Raw genomic sequence first — 8,195 nt, 5'->3', positions numbered from 1 at the left:
GAGATCAAGCGTATTCGAGAGAAAGTTGTTTGTCCGTCAAGGAAGGATTGGTCTTTAGAGCTCGATGAAGTTGTTTGGGCTTATTGAATAGCATACAAGACTCCACTTGGGATGTCCCCGTTTCAACTTGTTTATGGTAAGAGATGTCATTTACCTGCGGAGCTTGAGCATAAGGCTTATTGGGCGTTGAAGAAGTTGAACCTTGATCTAGATGTAACTGGGAAGAAGTGAATGCTTCAGTTAAATGAACTTGATGAATTTTGACTACAAGCGTACGAGAACAACAAAATGTACAAGGAAAAAGTGAAAAGGTGGCACGACAGGAAGCTATATCCTAAGTCATTTGTTCCGGGGCAGCAAGTTCTTTTATTCAACTCTCGTCTCCGACTTCTTCCTGGAAAGCTGAAATCAAGGTGGTCCGGACCTTTTATTGTCAAAACTGTGTTTCCACAAGGAGCGGTGGAGATTTTTGAGAATGATCTGGGCCAAGCGTTCAAAGTTAATGGTCAACGATTGAAGCATTACTATGGGGACACGGCAAACCGGGAAGTGGTTAGTGCCGTTTTATTGTCAACTTGAGCAAGGTACTCTACATCAAGCTAATGACGTAAAAGAAGCGCTTCTTGGGAGGCAACCCAAGATTTGTTATTATAGGAACCCTTAGAAGTCAGTAACCTATCCAAAAACACAACAAAATCAAAAAAAGTGGGCAAGAAAAAAAAATTCCAGACACCCTCTGGGCCCCCGCTCAGCTCTGCTGGGCGGCCGCTCAGGATGTTGGGCGCCTGCGCAGCTTTGCTGAGCGGCCGCTCAGCCCCCGACTGCCTGAAATTTTTTTAGCCTTATAAAAATCTAAAAAAATCAGGAAAACCAAAAATAAAAACACAAACCCACAACCCACGAATTCTTTTCCCATTAACCCACATTTTCTCCCTCAAACCCCACTCCTAATCAATTTCTAACCCTAATCCATACCCTATATTTACATACAACTCCTCCATATACTCTCCCATATACTTTCAACCTTAAAACTCTCTCCCATATTCAAAAACACAACTCTTAAACACTTTTTCTCAGTTTCAATGGCACCCAAGAGATCACGAACTATTGATAGCAGCAACACCGTTCCTACTGTTGATTCTTCGAGGGGTACTGTTGTGAGACCTCGTTTGTTTGATAGGGCTGCTGAGGAGGAGTATACTAGGCTTCTGGCTAAGCCGATTCTGAAGGAGATGGGATTCTTACCATCGGGGAGGGATGGTGAGTTGTTGCCGATGATTGCTGAAAAGGAGTGGATTTTTTTTTGTAAGTCGCCGGAGGCGGTTCCGATGAGCGTGGTTCGCAAGTTTTATGCGAACACAAAGGCTAAAAAGAATGGGTTTACGGTGGTTCGTGGGCTTACTGTGGATTATCATCCGGAGGTGATTCGCCGTGTGATTGGACAGCGACAGCGGAAACCCACGGAGGAGAAATGGAATGAGAAACCCTCTGAGGAGTTTGATTTGGATTTGATTTATGCTACTCTCTGTCAGTCGGGCACGGTTTGGAAGTTCAAGACTGGAACTAACGAGTATCGTTCTTTTCCGGAGATTACGATGAATAGGTATGCCCGTGCATGGAATGCCTTTATTTGTGCTAATATTTTGCCTACTTCACATGCACATGAGGTTACAGTTGAGCGAGCAAGGTTGTTATGGGGTATTTTAAATGAGGAGTATTATGTGGACCTTGGTGAGTTCATCTACCAAGGGATTCTGAAGTTTTTGAGGGGAGCGAAGCACCTGAACATCTCTTATGCATCTACTGTCACGAAGCTATGTCGAGCAGTGGGAGTTCATTGGCCTTCTTACGAGCAGTTGCAGATGTCGGCCGCTCCTATTGATTCAGCGACTCTGAATGCGATACAGGAGTGGACGGGTGGAGAGCCCGAGGAGCATGGGTTGGGTTATCGTCTTCCAGGAGGACGTCCAGCAGCTGGTGCTACCATGGCTAGGTCGGGTCGTGATGAGGCAGGCTCTTCTAGAGCTCAGGAGGGTGCTGGGATGGCTGATGTCCATTATAGGAGGCTGTCGAGGATGATGGATGTGATGTATGAGTCGCATAGTAGGTTCGCTCAGGAGCTCACCCTTGCACTTGGGACTGCTTTCAGAGGCCTTGGAGATGACATCCAGTGGCCTGTTTTTGGTGAGGACTCTGCTTATCCGCCTCCTGATACTCCACCCTCTGAGGGTGATGATGATTTCTCCGAGTAGGTATACCCTGTGTTCCTTTCTACTACCTTCACTAGGGACAGTGAAGATTTTAAGTTTGGGGGTGGTAGTTAAGGAATATTTGTGTGTGTGTGTCATGTAGTTGCATATTAATGATAGTTTAGTTCATATAATTGCATATTTTTGCCATATAGTTTTTTTATTTTATTTTATAGCTTTAATTATCATGTCATTTAGCTCATGCATATACCATGATCCCTTTTGTGTTGCTTTACCAATTGATTTGTGATAGCGTTAGAGTGATGTTGAGTCTTGTAGGATGACGTGCATGCTAGAAACACTTGTAATTTCACTAAGTCTTAGAGTATGCTTAAGGACTAGATTGTTGTCATGGTTTGATGGTTTTCAAGGTTAATCTATTGATTATGCTTAGAATTTATAATAGGTTCTTAATGATAAAAGGCATGAAAAGAAAAAAATTGGAGTAAAAATTGAAATTCATTGCTAATTGTGGCTAGGCGTCAAATGGCTAGTAGCCGGCTCGTATTTTTATGCGAGTAGTCTAGGGTTGAGCAAGATGAAGCGAAACGCACTTGCTCAGAAATTTGAAAAAAAGAAGAAAAAAAAAGAAAAAAAAAGAAAAAAAAGAGAAAAAAAATAGTTAATGCATAATTGATCACGAGTGGGCTCTTTGGTATTCGATTATTAAGTTCTTAGGGGACTTTGTTCCTAGTGACCTAAGGCTTTTATAATCTGGGATCCGCTAACCTAACACTCGCTAAATGGATGCCATTGTATAAGTCTTTTGTGGACCTCACTCATTGCATGGTCAAATAAGCATTTGTTGGTATGTTGAATAAAGGCATGGTTCCGTAATAAGCTCCAGTAATCTTGAAGTGTTATAAGTCATTTTTTGCCTAAAATTTATTCTTCGTATAATCATGTGATTGTCTTAAGGATAGTCGAGTTATGATAATTGATCTAGTTTCGAAGCATATCTGTTAAGCATCCGCACACATCACGTTTCTGGTTGTATGTTAGGTTGCATGATTTGATTGATCTTTATTCGCCTAATTGCATTTGTTGAGATGTCGTGAGTTGGTTGGTTTAGTCGTTGTAAGGGGGATCGCAGCATTTCATATAGATTGCATTCATGCATGTTTTTGTTTTATTTTTGAGTCTGTGACGCTGGAGGACAAGCACCGATTTAAGTTTGGGGGTGTGATAAGTGGCATTTTATACCACTTAGAACGTCTTATAATGGCTTGAATTGATGTCTTGAAATCAAGTATTTTGTGTATTTGATGCGTTTTTCTAGTGTTTGTGCATTTCAGGGTATTACTTGTGTTTGAGGGGAGATTTCATCAGGAATAAGCTTAAGTATGTGCTTGGCATTGTGAGTGGGAAGTTAGCAGCAGAACGCAACAGAAAACGGGAGTAAAATAATAATTTTTTCATTAAGGTGCTGGGCGCCCGCTCAGCCTGGCTGGGCGCCCGCTCAGGAAGTTGGGCGCCCGCTCAGGGTCATGAATTAAAATACTGATTTTTAGACTCCTGATTCTGTTGGACTTCCGACTTCTGAGATAGCTGGGACTTGTGGGGCTTCTATATAAGTAGTTTTCAGAGACGTTTCACGTGTGTTGAATCAGGGTATCAATCGAGGAGCAAGGAGAGAAGGAAGAAGACCGTTTTAGCACATCGCAACGAAGAAGAGGAAGCATAGTTTCTTGTGATTCTTTTATTCGTTGTATCAGTGGATGCTAGTTTTCTTTACTTTGAACCTTATTACTCTTGTGACGTACTCTGGTTTTAATAAGTAGTTTTATTAGTTATTCTTTTATTTGCTGTCAGGATACAGGGAAAAAAACAAAAAAAAACATTTGATATTAATTTAAATAAATAAATAATGAATATGATTTTATTTATTTATTTAATTAAAAATCAAATATAAATTTATTTTTATAAATTAAATATCGATATTAAATTAAATAAATAAATGACTTGGATTTCATTTATTCATTTAATAAAAAACAAATATTAATTTATTTATTTAAAATCAGTTGTGATGTAAAATTAAATAAATAAATGAATTGATTTCCATTTATTCATTTAATAAAAAATCAGTCTATGATTAAAAATAAATCATGTAAATCATCGGGTTGTACTCCTCTGTATCTGCAGGTCTTCTAATCTCCAGGATTTTGTACCTCAAAATATTTTCAGTCTCCTCGAGTACAAAAACCACAAATGACTAATTAGCACTTTACATCCCAAAATTTTGGCTGAATCTCACTTTGGTACTATTACTTTTAACCTTAACAGTTTGCATCCTAAACTTAAAAAACGGTGACTTTTTACATCGCTTTGGTAGTTTTGTTGTTAAGTCAGACGTTAACTTTAATTGTCAGAAGGGCATTTTTGGTAATATTTTTATATTTCAGTTTGCAACCTAAAATTTTACTCAAATCTTACTTTGCATCCTAGAATTTTGTAATTCAGATATCAAAAAATAATGGTAATTTCAAATTATCAAAAAATAAATCGAGTTATATTATTTTTTATGTTCACATTAGGATTTTAAAACTGGACCATTGGTTAATTTGGTCTAGTTTATATAATTTTTTAAGGCAGAATCTTTACTATATTTGTTGTATATTAAGTTCTAAAAAGTCAATTTATAAAATTTTATGACTTACACAAAACTCATAAAATAATTATTAATTCAGTGTTGTTTTCACAATTATAATATAACTGAAATTAGAAAGAAGATAGAGAGAAAAATGATTAATAATTTTATAATACGATATTACTTTATTTATAAAATTTACAAATTATAAAAGCATAAGTTATTTATAAATTTAAGAATATATTTTAGGTATTGTACAAGTAGATATCATATAATATTATATAATCTTGTCCGTTTAAATTAATTTTCAAGTATTAGAATCAGACTATATTTAATTATTCTCGTAACGCTTATTTTATTTAGCTAATGATTATTTACTAATTTTTCTTAATTTAATACTCCATACGTCTCATAATTAAGGCTACTACAAATTATAGGACCATAATTGGATTTTAAAATTTTCTTTTTTGTATAAAAAATTTAACATTAAATTTTTATTTGGAAGAAAAGATTTTTAAAAAAAATGAGGCAACTATATTTCATAAGAGTTTTAAAATACATGCCGAGCTCTCATTTTCCAATATAAAGAATTGGGTGGGATAGAGAGAATATTATACTTCGACTTATTATATTTTATTTTAAATTATATAAACTTGGAAAAAGAAAATTGAATTATTTTAGATAAATTTATTTATTTGTTTAAAATAATTGTGGGATGCAAACTGTTATAGTTTAAAGTTATAGACCTAAAATGAGATTCAAGATAAAATATGGGATGCAGACTGTAATTTACGTTTGTATAAATTTTTTGAAAATATACATTACCAAAAATACCCCTCTGGCAATAACGTTAACGTCTGACTTAACGTCAGAAACGTTAAAGGGATGCTTATTGACGGCGTTTCTAAACTTTGGGGTGCAAACTGTTTTAGTTTAAAATATTAAACCTGAAGTGAGATTCAGCCAAAGTTTTGGTATGCAAAGTGCAAATTAGTCTTCTAAAAATAATACTCTGTTACCTTTCACGGATCACTGACGTCTAGTGTACGGGGCTGATTCACAGATGACTACTTCCGCTCTCAGGCCTTCGTATTATACCCGTACAAACCACTGTTAAGTATTCTACCAAATATAACCAATTTCACTAGGAATCCTTGAGGTCTTCACATGATCTCGATAACTGCTTCGAATGACTCCAACCTTATTCCTCCGATGACTGAACATATTAATGAATTTCATACGGATCACTGTTGACGTTTTCTTTACTGCAGCTAACGAAACCTTTTGTATATATGCCCAATAAACAATTTGTACTGATTCTAGTGGAACATAGATTATTTCAAAGTCCTTGTTCTATGTTGAGTTATCCAAACCAGTATTGTTAAGTTATAAATATAGCTTTAATCTTGCTCAACAAAGTAAAATGTTGTTTTTAATCATACTTCTAATTACAAACTAGTATTGTTGAGTTATAAATACAGTTTCAATCTTACTCAACAAAGTAAAATGTTGTTTTTAATACAAAATTATTTAGATATTTGCGCAATCTGTATATATGATTATTTTTGTTTCAATAGAGGCTAGTTTACACTAAATTTCCGAAATTTGACTTTGAAAACTTATATAAGCCGATCTTTGGACTTAATTCAAGAAATACTCGGTCTGTGTTTTTTATATTTGACTTTTGAGTTTTTTACACACATTATATAGTAAAAATTATATTTTTTTATGAATTAAAGTATATATATCTTATACTGACATTCACAAAAATATTTTTTATTAAATACTTATATTTACTATTCGGTTAAAATACTTTAAATTTCGTGTTGAAAAGTCAAATAACAAATATAAAAAATAGCGAGAACATTTTTTTTTTTGGAATTTGAGTTTATTTTAAATAGATTAAAAGCAACTTTTTCACAATTTATAACTACAAAATCGAAAAAACATGCTCAAAATACCTCATTTTTTGATTCAACTACTCAAAGGACCTAAAGGCACATAACAGTATCTAAAATATCCGTTGAATACGTATATCTGACAATTGTATTCATTTTTTAAGAAAATAACAAAAACTATGCATTTATAATATACACAATCCATTTAATAATTTCAAGGAACTTACATTTCAGGAATGCATATACATTAAATGAAATAAATGAATACACATATTTTGATTATTTGTCTTTCGTTATTGTTTTAAAAAAAATTGAACATGCGTTAACCAAATACATATTTTGTGAATATTTTATATAAAACATTTGACCTATATGAATGTGTATGGGGTCATGTAGTATTATCCCCGCCCCCAATCCCATCCCCGTACCTTAACCCATTTCCCGAACTCGTCCTGATTTGTGAACGTGAACTATTTTACTCCCTGATCTCCACCCCTAATAGGTAATGGGGATTCCTGCGGGTAATCGGGAACTCTAATATTTTTTAAATAAATAAAAATTATATTAATTATTAATTCATTACTAATAATAATAATTTAATCAATCATGACGTATAAATATATTTTAAATTTAATATCATATTTTAAATATAAATTCGATTGACATATTTTTATAATAAAAGATAGTATTAAAATTATTTTTATTAAATTATATTATACTATACAAATTAATATAATCAAAAAAATTAAAATTTAAAATTTATATATATTATTTATTCATAATATATATTTATTGATAATATTTTAAATTAATATACATGTAAATTGTAATTTATTTATATTAAATATAATAATCAGGGATTAGGGTCGGGGAACGGGAAGGGGATACTCTAATTTCCTTACCCACCCCAATCCCCGAATTAATTTTATAAATTTTCATTTTTTTCCAAATCTGAAAAATTTCCTGAGATACTCTGAACTCCTGCCCTAATTATGATCACCTAATTATTTTTATAATTTTTTCAGTTTTTCACACCGAATCCAAAAAATTCCTCAAATCTCTTACCTAACTAGGGGGTAATGGCCAAAAATACCCTTCTTTGAAAAATTGTAACAAGAATACCATTATTTGAAGTCTATGGCTAAAAATACCCCTCTAATAAGCATTTGAGAAATGAGTAAGTCTAATACACATTTGAGAAATGAGTATTAAGGAAAAAACAAAAAAAAACATAACACAAAATATGCATTTGCCAAATGCGTATCACCAAAAGTCAAAGGCTGAAATGCGTATCTCTATTATATTTTCTTTTAAAAACATTTTTAACACAAATTATCCATTTGTTAAATGCGTATTAATGATATTCAACTTAAATGTATTTTTGGCCAAATTTTTTTTAAAAAGGTATTCTTGTCACAATTTTTTTAAAAAGAGATATTTTTATTATTTTTTCATGTAAAT

The sequence above is a fragment of the Apium graveolens genome, chromosome 2, assembly GCF_009905375.1.
Source record: "Apium graveolens cultivar Ventura chromosome 2, ASM990537v1, whole genome shotgun sequence".
NCBI classification, from domain to species: Eukaryota; Viridiplantae; Streptophyta; class Magnoliopsida; order Apiales; family Apiaceae; genus Apium; species Apium graveolens.
This window is presented reverse-complemented; position numbering follows the sequence as displayed.